Source organism: Panulirus ornatus, chromosome 20 (genome assembly GCF_036320965.1).
Source record: "Panulirus ornatus isolate Po-2019 chromosome 20, ASM3632096v1, whole genome shotgun sequence".
Lineage (NCBI taxonomy): Eukaryota > Metazoa > Arthropoda > Malacostraca > Decapoda > Palinuridae > Panulirus > Panulirus ornatus.
The window spans coordinates 20,539,573-20,552,072 of record NC_092243.1 but is presented as its reverse complement, the minus strand read 5'-3'; positions in this window follow the sequence as shown (position 1 = coordinate 20,552,072).

Below are 12,500 nucleotides of genomic sequence, written 5' to 3'. Positions count from 1 at the left end.
GTTTATAGATGGGTTGTTAGGGAGGTGAATGCAAGAGTTTTGGAAAGAGGGGCAAGTATGCAGTCTGTTGTGGATGAGAGAGCGTGGGAAGTGAGTCAGTTGTTCGATGATGATACAGCGCTGGTGGCTGATTCGTGTGTGAAACTGCAGAAGCTGGTGACTGAGTTTGGTAAAGTGTGTGAAAGAAGAAAGCTGAGAGCAAATGTGAATAAGAACAAGGGTATTAAGTACAGTAGGGTTGAGGGACAAATCAATTGGATAATATGTGGAAGTCGAGAACGTTATCTTGGAAAGCAAAAATGGGTATGTCTGAAGGAATAGTGTTTCCAACAATGTTATATGGTTGCGAGGAGTGGGATATAGATAGAGTTGTGCGGGGGAGGGTGGATGTGCTGGAAATGAGAATTCTGAGGACAATATGTGGTGTGAGGTGGTTTGATCGAGTAAGTAATGAAAGGGTAAGAGAGATGTGTGGTAATAAAAAGAGTGTGGTTGGGAGAGCAGAAGAGGGTGTCTTGAAATGGTTTGGGCACATGGAGAGAATGAGTGAGGAAATTGACAAAGAGGGTATATATGTCAGAAGTGGAGGGAAGGAGGAGAAGTGGAGGACCAAATTGGAGGTGGAAAGTTGGAGTAAAAAAGATTTTGAGTGATCAGAGCCTGAACATGCAGGAGGGTGAAAGGCGTGCAAGGAATAGGGTGAATTGGAACGATGTGGTATACCGGGGTCGACGTGTTGTCAGTGGATTGAACCAGGTCATGTGAAGCGTCTGGGGTAAACAATGGAAAGGTTTGTGGGGCCTGGATGTGGAAAGGGAGCTGTGGTTTCGGTGCATTATACATGACAGCAAGAGATTGAGTGTGAACGAATGGGGCCATTGTTTTCTTTTCCTAGCACTACCTCGCGCACATGTGGGGGAACGGGGTTGTTATTTCATGTGTGGCGGGATGGTAACGGGAATGAATAAGGCAGACAGTATGAATTATGTACATGTGTATATATGTATATGTCTGTGTGTGTATATATATGTATACGTTGAAATGCATAGTTATGCATATCTGCGTGTGTGAACGTGTATGTATATACATGTGTATGTGGTTGAGTTGGGCCATTCTTTCGTCTGTTTCCTTGCGCTACCTCGCTAACGCGGGAGACAGCGACAAAGTATAATTGAATAAAAAAAGAAAATATATATATATATATATATATATATATATATATATATATATATATATATATATATATATGATGTAAAAAGAAGGTCCTCATACTCATCACATTCACCAAGATGAGAAAAGAAGGTCCACACACTCCTCACACTAAGATTAGAGGAGGAGGTCTCCACATATTCCTCACACTTGCCAAGATAAGATTTAAAGGTTCCCACACACCTCCCATTCGCAAACATAAGATAAGAAGTTTTCCACACTCCTTCCAGTCAACATGATAGGATGAAAAGATTATGAAACTCATCCCACTAACCAAGTTGAAATAAGAATATTTCCATACTACTCCCACTCACCAAGCAGTGGAAGCCGCCACTGCACAGCTCTCCAGCTGACTCTGGGCTGTTACTTCCCCTTTGAGAACTGATGCACCGTAACCATGGCAACCATCCGTACCTGCAGGAGGGAGATATGATTAATAAAACATACTGAAAGATGCGAGGTGATAAGTTGAAAGGGTTACTTAATAGTACATGAAAGGAAATATCAATATAATACATTAACTCAGTCATGGATACACATATTGTTGAATCGTCTTCTATCAAACATGATAAAGATATCATTATCAATCAAAATGTTGGTTTACATGAATATGATAAATATGGTTTCCAGGAGATAGGCTAACCTGAGTTTGTAACTTGAAAGAGATGAGATCGTCTAGAGTGACCTGGTCCTAGTCCCTTCACCTGTTTCTTTATTTCTATCTTGATTCCGTGTAGCTGTACTCAGTCCTGACCACGTAATTATATGAAAGCGCTTGACATTTCATACTTTCCGTTTCTTTGTGCTCTCTCTCTCTCTCTCTCTCTCTCTCTCTCTCTCTCTCTCTCTCTCTCTCTCTCTCTCTCTCTCTCTCTCTCTCTCTCTCTATATATATATATATATATATCTATATATATATATATATATGTCCTCTAGATTTAGTCAAGTTTTGTAACAGCACATTATACAGACAGACAGATGTACAGTATTACCACAATTCAGTGTATCGTGTGTGTGTGTAATATATATATATATATATATGTATATATATATATATATATATATATATATATATATATATATATATATATATATATATATATATATATATATATATATATATATATATATATATATATATATATGTATATATATATATATATATATATGTTTATCCTGGGGGTAGGGGAGAAAGAATACTTCCCACGTATTCCTTGCGTGTCGTAGAAGGCGACTAAAAGGGAAGGGAGCGGGGGGTTGGAAATCCTCCCCTCTCATTTTTTTTTAATTTTCCAAAAGAAGGAACAGAGAAGGGGCCACGTGAGGATATTCTCTCAAAGGCCCAGTCCTCTGTTCTTATCGCTACCTCGCTAATGCGGGAAATGGCGAATAGTATAAAAGAAAAGATATATATATATATATATATATATATATATATATATATATATATATATATATATATATATATATATATATATATATATATATATATTTTTTTTTTTTATACTTTGTCGCTGTCTCCCGCGTTTGCGAGGTAGCGCAAGGAAACAGACGAAAGAAATGGCCCAACCCACCCCATACACATGTATATACATACGTCCACACACGCAAATATACATACCTACACAGCTTTCCATGGTTTACCCCAGACGCTTCACATGCCTTGATTCAATCCACTGACAGCACGTCAGCCCCGGTATACCACATCCCTCCAATTCACTCTGTTCCTTGCCCTCCTTTCACCCTCCTGCATGTTCAGGCCCCGATCACAAAAATCTTTTTCACTCCATCTTTCCACCTCCAATTTGGTCTCCCTCTTCTCCTTGTTCCCTCCACCTCCGACACATATATCCTCTTGGTCAATCTTTCCTCACTCATCCTCTCCATGTGCCCAAACCACTTCAAAACACCCTCTTCTGCTCTCTCAACCACGCTCTTTTTATTTCCACACATCTCTCTTACCCTTACGTTACTCACTCGATCAAACCACCTCACACCACACATTGTCCTCAAACATCTCATTTCCAGCACATCCATCCTCCTGCGCACAACTCTATCCATAGCCCACGCCTCGCAACCATACAACATTGTTGGAACCACTATTCCTTCAAACATACCCATTTTTGCTTTCCGAGATAATGTTCTCGACTTCCACACATTCTTCAAGGCCTCCAGAATTTTCGCCCCCTCCCCCACCCTATGATCCACTTCCGCTTCCATGGTTCCATCCGCTGCCAGATCCACTCCCAGATATCTAAAACACTTCACTTCCTCCAGTTTTTATCCATTCAAACTCACCTCCCAATTGACTTGACCCTCAACCCTACTGTACCTAATAACCTTGCTCTTATTCACATTTACTCTTAACTTTCTTCTTCCACACACTTTTCCAAACTCAGTCACCAGCTTCTGCAGTTTCTCACATGAATCAGCCACCAGCGCTGTATCATCAGCGAACAACAACTGACTCACTTCCCAAGCTCTCTCATCCCCAACAGACTTCATACTTGCCCCTCTTTCCAAAACTCTTGCATTTACCTCCCTAACAACCCCATCCGTAAACAAATTAAACAACCATGGAGACATCACACACCCCTGCCGCAAACCTACATTCACTGAGGACCAATCACTTTCCTATCTTCCTACACGTACACATGCCTTACATCCTCGATAAAAACTTTTCACTGCTTCTAACAACTTTCCTCCCACACCATATATTCTTAATACCTTCCACAGAGCATCTCTATCAACTCTATCATATGCCTTCTCCAGATCCATAAATGCTACATACAAATCCATTTGCTTTTCTAAGTATTTCTCACATACATTCTTCAAAGCAAACACCTGATCCACAAATCCTCTACCACTTCTGAAACCACACTGCTCTTCCCCAATCTGATGCTCTGTACATGCCTTCACCCTCTCAATCAATACCCTCCCACATAATTTACCAGGAATACTCAACAAACTTATACCTCTGTAATTTGAGCACTCACTCTTATCCCCTTTGCCTTTGTACAATGGCACTATGCACGCATTCCGCCAATCCTCAGGCACCTCAACATGAGTCATACATACATTAAATAACCTTACCAAGCAGTCAACAATACAGTCACCCCCTTTTTTAATAAATTCCACTGCAATACCATCCAAACCTGCTGCCTTGCCGGCTTTCATCTTCCGCAAAGCTTTCACTACCTCTTCTCTGTTTACCAAATCATTTTCCCTAACCCTCTCACTTTGCACACCACCTCGACCAAAACACCCTATATCTGCCACTCTATCATCAAACACATTCAACAAACCTTCAAAATACTCACTCCATCTCCTTCTCACATCACCACTACTTGTTATCACCTCCCCACTTGCGCCCTTCACCGAAGTTCCCATTTGCTCCCTTGTCTTACGCACTTTATTTACCTCCTTCCAGAACATCTTTTTATTCTCCCTAAAATTTAATGATACTCTCTCACCCCAACTCTCATTTGCCCTTTTTTTTTCACCTCTTGCACCTTTCTCTTGACCTCCTGTCTCTTTCTTTTATACATCTCCCACTCAATTTCATTTTTTCCCTGCAAAAATCGTCCAAATGCCTCTCTCTTCTCTTTCACTAATACTCTTACTTCTTCATCCCACCACTCACTACCCTTTCTAATCAACCCACCTCCCACTCTTCTCATGCCACAAGCATCTTTTGCGCAATCCATCACTGATTCCCTAAATACATCCCATTCCTCCCCCACTCCCCTTACTTCCATTGTTCTCACCTTTTTCCATTCTGTACTCAGTCTCTCCTGGTACTTCCTCACACAGGTCTCCTTCTCAAGCTCACTTACCCTCACCACCCTCTTCACCCCAACATTCACTCTTCTTTTCTGAAAACCCATACAAATCTTCACCTTAGCCTCCACAAGATAATGATCAGACATCCCTCCAGTTGCACTTCTCAGCACATTAACATCCAAAAGTCTCTCTTTCGCACGCCTGTCAATTAACACGTAATCCAATAACGCTCTCTGGCCATCTCTCCTACTTACATAAGTATACTTATGTATATCTCGCTTTTTAAACCAGGTATTCCCAATCATCAGTCCTTTTTCAGCACATAAATCTACAAGCTCTTCACCATTTCCATTTACAACACTGAACACCCCATGTATACCAATTATTCCCTCAACTGCCACATTACTCACCTTTGCATTCAAATCACCCATCACTATGACCCGGTCTCGTGCATCAAAACCACTAACACACTCATTCAGCTGCTCCCAAAACACTTGCCTCTCTTGATCTTTCTTCTCATTCCCAGGTGCATATGCACCAATAATCACCCACCTCTCTCCATCAACTTTCAGTTTTACCCATATTAATCGAGAATTTACTTTCTTACACTCTATCACATACTCCCACAACTCCTGTTTCAGGAGTATTGCTACTCCTTCCCTTGCTCTTGTCCTCTCACTAACCCCTGACTTTACTCCCAAGACATTCCCAAACCACTCTTCCCCTTTACCCTTCAGACACAATTGAAAATGTGAAGGAAAATAGTGAAATTGGAGAAAAATGTAGCTTAGACATTGAAGCTTATTGAGACAGTGGTTAAATTGATGAGAACTGCTATTGACGTTTGTGTAGATAAATTATACACTTCCTTTTTTCCATAGCCAGAGGTTGAACCATTATGTGACATTCTTTTTTTTCATTCATTTCAAGCTAGAAGTTTCAGTTTTCTAAATTGTTTCTTACATTTCTCATATGTATATATATGTATGTGTGTGTGTGTGTATATGTGCGTATGTATGTGTATGTGTGTGTATGTGTATATGTATATATATATGTATATTATCCCTGGGGATAGGGGTGAAAGAATACTTCCCACGTATTCCTCGCGTGTCGTAGAAAGCGACTAGAGGGGACGGGAGCTGGGGGCCAGAAATCCTCCCCTCCTTGTATTAACTTTCTAAAATGGGAAACAGATATATATATATATATATATATATATATATATATATATATATATATATATATATATATATATATATATATATATATATGTATATATATATATATATATATATATATATATATATATATATATATATATATATATATATATATATATATATATATATATATATGTATATAATATTATATATATATATAATATATATATATATATATATAAATACACGAATAAATGCATATGAATGCGCACCTTCATAGAACATACAAACCTCCAACAGCCAGGATCGAACCCGGGACCCCTGTGCAAGAGGCAACCGCTAGGCTATGGGCCAGGCCCATAGCCTAGCGGTTAGCATGCCTGCCGCTTGCACAGGGGTCCCGGGTTCGATTCTGGCTGTTGGAGGTTTGTATGTTATATGTATATATATATATAATAATATATATAATATATATATATATATAATAAAATATATATTAAAAATGTAAGTAGGAGAGATGGCCAAAGAGCGTTATTGGATTACGTGTTAATTGATAGGCGCGCGAAAGAGAGACTTTTGGATTTTAATTTTGCAGAAAGGTGCAACATGGAGGGATGTCTAATCTTGTGAAGATTTGTAGAGGTTTTCAGAACAAAGAGATAATGTTGGATGAAGACATGGTGAGAGTAAGTGAGCTTGGGAAGGAGACTTGTGGAGCAAGTATTAGGAGAGACTGAGTATAAAACGGAAAAAGGTGAAACAAAGAACGTAGGGGGAGTGGGGGAGAATGGGATGAATTTAGGGAAGCAGTGATGGCTTGTGCAGAAGATGTTTGTGGCATGAGAAGCGTGGGAAGTGGGCATATTAGAAAGGGTAGTGAGTGGTGAGATGAAGAAGTAAGATTATTCGTGAAAAAGAAGAGAGATGCATTTGGACGATTTTTTGCAGGTAAATAATGCAAATGACTGGTAGATGTATAAAAGAATGAAGGAAGAGGTCAAGAAAAAGGTGCAAGAGGTAAAAAAAGAGGGCAAATGAGAATTGGGGTGAGAGAGTATCATTAGATTTTAGGGAGAATAAAAAGATGTTTAGAAGGAGTAAATAAAGTGCGTAAGACAAGGAACAAATGGAACATCAGTGAAGGGGCTAATGGGGAGGTGATAACAAGTAGTGGTGATGTGAGAAGGAGATGGAATGCGTATTTTGAAAGTCTGTTGAATGCGTTGTATAATAGAGTGGCAGAAAAAGAGTATTTTGGTCGAGGTGGGGAAAAGGGTGAGGGGGTTACATAGAATGATTTGGTAAACAGAGAAGAGGTAGTAAAAGCTTTGCGGAAGATAAAAGCTCGCAAGGCAGGGGATTTGAATGGTTTTGCAATGGAATTTATTAAAAAGGGGGGGTGACTGTTTTGGGTTGACTGGTTGGTAAGATTATTTAATATATGTATGACTCATGTTGAGTGCCTGAGGATTGGGGGAATGCTTGCAAAGTGCCATGTACAGTCATGTACAGAGCATCAGATTGGGGAAGAGCAGTGTCGTTTTAAAAGTGGTAGAGGATGTTTGGATCAGGGTTTGCTGTGAAAAATGTGTTTGAGAGTAACTTAGAAAAGCAAAGGGGTTTGTATGTAGCATTTATGGATCTTGAGAAATCATATGATAAAGTTGATAGAGATGCTCTGTGGAAGGTATTTAGAATATATGGTGTAGGAGGCAAATTGTTAGAATCAGTGAAAAGTTTTTATCGAGGATGTAACGCATGTGTACGTGTAGGAAGAGAGGAAAGTGATTGGTTCTCAGTGAATGTAGGTTTGCGGCAGGGGTGCGTGATGTTCTCCATGGTTGTTTAATTTTGTTTATAGATGGGTTGTTAGGGAGGTGAATGCAAGAGTTTTGAAAGAGGGGCAAGTATGCAGTCTGTTGTGGATGAGAGAGCGTGGGAAGTGAGTCAGTTGTTCGATGATGATACAGCGCTGGTGGCTGATCGTGTGTGAAACTGCAGAAGCTGGTGACTGAGTTTGGTAAAGTGTGTGAAAGAAGAAAGCTGAGAGCAAATGTGAATAAGAACAAGGGTATTAAGTACAGTAGGGTTGAGGGACAAATCAATTGGATAATATGTGGAAAGTCGAGAACGTTATCTTGGAAAGCAAAAATGGTATGTCTGAAGGAATAGTGTTTCCAACAATGTTATATGGTTGCGAGGAGTGGGATATAGATAGAGTTTGTGCGGGGGAGGGTGGATGTGCTGGAAATGAGAATTCTGAGGACAATATTGGTGTGAGGTGGTTTGATCGAGTAAGTATGAAAGGGTAAGAGAGATGTGTGGTAATAAAAGATGTGTGGTTGGGAGAGCAGAAGAGGGTGTCTTGAAATGGTTTGGGCACATGGAGAGAATGAGTGAGGAAATTGACAACGAAGGGTATATATGTCAGAAGTGGAGGGAAGGAGGAGAAGTGGAGGACCAAATTGGAGGTGGAAAGTTGGAGTAAAAAAGATTTTGAGTGATCAGAGCCTGAACATGCAGGAGGGTGAAAGGCGTGCAAGGAATAGGGTGAATTGGAACGATGTGGTATACCGGGGTCGACGTGTTGTCAGTGGATTGAACCAGGTCATGTGAAGCGTCTGGGGTAAACAATGGAAAGGTTTGTGGGCCTGGATGTGGAAAGGGAGCTGTGGTTTCGGTGCATTATACATGACAGCAAGAGATTGAGTGTGAACGAATGGGGCCATTGTTTTCTTTTCCTAGCACTACCTCGCGCACAATGTGGGGGAACGGGGTTGTTATTTCATGTGTGCGGGATGGTAACGGGAATGAATAAGGCAGACAGTATGAATTATGTACATGTGTATATATGTTATATGTCTGTGTGTGTATATATATGTATACGTTGAAATGCATAGTTATGCATATCTGCGTGTGTGAACGTGTATGTATATACATGTGTATGTGGTTGAGTTGGGCCATTCTTTCGTCTGTTTCCTTGCGCTACCTCGCTAACGCGGGAGACAGCGACAAAGTATAATTGAATAAAAAAGAAAATATATATATATATATATATATATATATATATATATTATATATATATATATATATATATATATGATGTAAAAAGAAGGTCCTCATACTCATCACATTCACCAAGATGAGAAAAGAAGGTCCACACACTCCTCACACTAAGATTAGAGGAGAAGGTCCCCACATATTCCTCACACTTGCCAAGATAAGATTTAAAGGTTCCCACACACCTCCCATTCGCAAACATAAGATAAGAAGTTTTCCACACTCCTTCCAGTCAACATGATAGATGAAAAGATTATGAAACTCATCCCACTAACCAAGTTGAAATAAGAATATTTCCATACTACTCCCACTCACCAAGCAGTGGAAGCCGCCACTGCACAGCTCTCCAGCTGACTCTGGGCTGTTACTTCCCCTTTGAGAACTGATGCACCGTAACCCATGGCAACCATCCGTACCTGCAGGAGGGAGATATGATTAATAAAACATACTGAAAGATGCGAGGTGATAAGTTGAAAGGGTTACTTAATAGTACATGAAAGGAAATATCAATATAATACATTAACTCAGCCCATGGATACACATATTGTTGAATCGTCTTCTATCAAACATGATAAAGATATCATTATCAATCAAAATGTTGGTTTACATGAATATATAAATATGGTTTCCAGGAGATAGGCTAACCTGATTTGTAACTTGAAAGAGATGAAAATCGTCTAGAGTGACCTGGTCCTAGTCCCTTCACCTGTTTTCTTTATTTCTATCTTGATTCCGTGTAGCTGTACTCAGTCCTGACCACGTAATTATATGAAAGCGCTTGACATTTCATACTTTCCGTTTCTTTGTGCTCTCCTCTCTCTCTCTCTCTCTCTCTCCCCTCTCTCTCTCTCTCTCTCTCCTCTCTCTCTCTCTCTCTCTCTCTCTCTCTCTCTCTATATATATATATATATATATCTATATATATATATATATATGTCCTCTAGATTTAGTCAAGTTTTGTAACAGCACATTATACAGACAGACAGATGTACAGTATTACCACAATTCAGTGTATCGTGTGTGTGTGTAATATATATATATATATATGTATATTATATATATATATATTAATATATATATATATATATATATATATATATATATATATATATAATATATATATATATATATATATATATATATATATATATGTATATATATATATATATATATATGTTTATCCTGGGGGTAGGGGAGAAAGAATACTTCCCACGTATTCCTTGCGTGTCGTAGAAGGCGACTAAAAGGGAAGGGAGCGGGGGTTGGAAATCCTCCCCTCTCATTTTTTTTAATTTTCCAAAAGAAGGAACAGAGAAGGGGCCACGTGAGGATATTCTCTCAAAGGCCCAGTCCTCTGTTCTTAACGCTACCTCGCTAATGCGGGAAATGGCGAATAGTATAAAAGAAAAGATATATATATATATATATATAATATATATATATATATATATATATATATATATATTATATATATATATAATATATATATATAATATTTTTTTTTTTTATACTTTGTCGCTGTCTCCCGCGTTTGCGAGGTAGCGCAAGGAAACAGACGAAAGAAATGGCCCAACCCACCCCATACACATGTATATACATACGTCCACACACGCAAATATACATACCTACACAGCTTTCCATGGTTTACCCCAGACGCTTCACATGCCTTGATTCAATCCACTGACAGCACGTCAGCCCCGGTATACCACATCCCTCCAATTCACTCTGTTCCTTGCCCTCCTTTCACCCTCCTGCATGTTCAGGCCCCGATCACAAAAATCTTTTTCACTCCATCTTTCCCCTCCAATTTGGTCTCCCTCTTCTCCTTGTTCCCTCCACCTCCGACACATATATCCTCTTGGTCAATCTTTCCTCACTCATCCTCTCCATGGTGCCCAAACCACTTCAAAACACCCTCTTCTGCTCTCTCAACCACGCTCTTTTTATTTCCACACATCTCTCTTACCCTTACGTTACTCACTCGATCAAACCACCTCACACCACACATTGTCCTCAAACATCTCATTTCCAGCACATCCATCCTCCTGCGCACAACTCTATCCATAGCCCACGCCTCGCAACCATACAAACATTGTTGGAACCACTATTCCTTCAAACATACCCATTTTTGCTTTCCGAGATAATTGTTCTCGACTTCCACACATTCTTCAAGGCCTCCAGAATTTTCGCCCCCTCCCCCACCCTATGATCCACTTCCGCTTCCATGGTTCCATCCGCTGCCAGATCCACTCCCAGATATCTAAAACACTTCACTTCCTCCAGTTTTTATCCATTCAAACTCACCTCCCAATTGACTTGACCCTCAACCCTACTGTACCTAATAACCTTGCTCTTATTCACATTTACTCTTAACTTTCTTCTTCCACACACTTTTCCAAACTCAGTCACCAGCTTCTGCAGTTTCTCACATGAATCAGCCACCAGCGCTGTATCATCAGCGAACAACAACTGACTCACTTCCCAAGCTCTCTCATCCCCAACAGACTTCATACTTGCCCCTCTTTCCAAAACTCTTGCATTTACCTCCCTAACAACCCCATCCGTAAACAAATTAAACAACCATGGAGACATCACACACCCCTGCCGCAAACCTACATTCACTGAGGACCAATCACTTTCCTATCTTCCTACACGTACACATGCCTTACATCCTCGATAAAAACTTTTCACTGCTTCTAACAACTTTCCTCCCACACCATATATTCTTAATACCTTCCACAGAGCATCTCTATCAACTCTATCATATGCCTTCTCCAGATCCATAAATGCTACATACAAATCCATTTGCTTTTCTAAGTATTTCTCACATACATTCTTCAAAGCAAACACCTGATCCACAAATCCTCTACCACTTCTGAAACCACACTGCTCTTCCCCAATCTGATGCTCTGTACATGCCTTCACCCTCTCAATCAATACCCTCCCACATAATTTACCAGGAATACTCAACAAACTTATACCTCTGTAATTTGAGCACTCACTCTTATCCCCTTTGCCTTTGTACAATGGCACTATGCACGCATTCCGCCAATCCTCAGGCACCTCAACATGAGTCATACATACATAAATAACTTACCAAGCAGTCAACAATACAGTCACCCCCTTTTTTAATAAATTCCACTGCAATACCATCCAAACCTGCTGCCTTGCCGGCTTTCATCTTCCGCAAAGCTTTCACTACCTCTTCTCTGTTTACCAAATCATTTTCCCTAACCCTCTCACTTTGCACACCACCTCGACCAAAACACCCTATATCTGCCACTCTAT